Source organism: Cebus imitator, unplaced genomic scaffold, assembly GCF_001604975.1.
Source record: "Cebus imitator isolate Cc_AM_T3 unplaced genomic scaffold, Cebus_imitator-1.0 Scaffold406, whole genome shotgun sequence".
NCBI lineage: Eukaryota > Metazoa > Chordata > Mammalia > Primates > Cebidae > Cebus > Cebus imitator.
In genome coordinates, this window is record NW_016107721.1 from 1,358,985 (window position 1) to 1,360,549 (window position 1,565).

Here is a 1,565-nt window from a genome sequence, read left to right on the forward strand (position 1 = left end):
GTCTCAAAAAAAAAAAAAGAAAGAAAAAAAGAAAAAAAATAGACTAGGCTCGGTGGCTCTCACCTAAATCCCAGCACTTTGGGAGGCCAAGGTAGGTGGATCACCTGAGGTAGGGAGTTCGAGACCAGCCTGACCAACACAGAGAAACCCCGTCTCTACTAAAAACAGAAAATTCGCTGGGCATGGTGGCGCATGCCTGTAATCCCAGCTACTCGGGAGGCTGAGGCAGAAGAACCGCTTGAACCCGGCAGGTGGAGTTTGCAGTGAGCCAAAATCATGTCATTGCACGCCAGCTTGGGCAACATGATCAAAAACTCTGTTTAAAAAAAAGAAAGGAACATCCTTTCATTGGCTTACAGTCCTGTAGGTGAGTTGTCCAGGAAGAGTGTGACAGGATGCTCTGCTCAGCGTCTTGCCAGGCTGTGAATCCAGGTGCTGACCAGGCTGCATTCTTCTCTGGAAGCTCTGGGGATGCATTTGCTTCCAGGCTCATTGAGATTGTTGACAGAATAACTTCCTAGCAGGGGCAGGGCTGAGGCCCCTGTTCTCTGTCTGGCTGCTGGCCGGAGGGCTACCCTCAGCCCTTGGAGGTGCCTGCGGTTCCTTGCCGTGGGTTTCCTTCTGTGTATCTGCTCATGCTTTGAATCCCTTCCTTTGCTTCTGACCTCTCCACACGGATGTAAAAGGCTTATGTGATTGGGTAAGGCCCCCCCCAAATACTCTGCCCTTCAATCTTTTTTTGTGTGTGTGAGACAGAGTCTTGCACTGTCGCCCAGGCTGTAGTGCAGTGGTGTGATCTTGGCTCACTGCAATGGCGGCCTCCTGGGTTCAAGCAATTCTCCTGCCTCAGCCTCCCAAGCAGCTGGACTACAGGCATGCGTTGCCATGTCCAGCTGACTTTTTTTTGTATTTTTAATAGAGACGGGGTTTCACCATGTTGGCCTGGATGGTCTTGATCTCCAGGCCTCCTGTACTGCCCCCTCGGCCTCCCAAAGTGCTGGGATTGCAGGCGTGAGCCACCACGCCTGGCCCTGTCAATCTTTTTTTAAAAAATTAGAACACTTATTGCATGGCTAATTGTTGAAATTCTTTTTGAGGATAGGGTTTCACTCTGTCACCCAGGCCGGAGTGCAGTGGCGCTTTCAAGGCTTGCCTCACTGCAGTCTCAATCTCTCTGGTTTGGGTGATCCTCCCACTTCATCTTCCTAAGTAGCTAGGACTACACACGCTACCACACCTGGCTAATTTGTTTGTATTTTTTGTAGAGGTTAAGTTTTATCAAGTTGTCTAGGCTGGTCTCAAACTCCTGGACTCAAGCAATTTGCTCTCTTTGGCCTCCCAAAGTGCTGGGATTACAGACATGAGCCTCCACACCAGGCCAAAATCTTTAAAATGAACTGGATGCTGCACCAGCTGCCCTCTTGGGTTTAGATGTTGTTTCTTCACAGACTCTGAGGCCATGTACAACTTTTAGGTGCATAATTGAACGGGTCCTAGTGTTTTTCTTTCTTTCTTTTTTTTTTTTTTCAAAGACGGCGTTTCACCATGTTGGTCAGGCTGGTCTT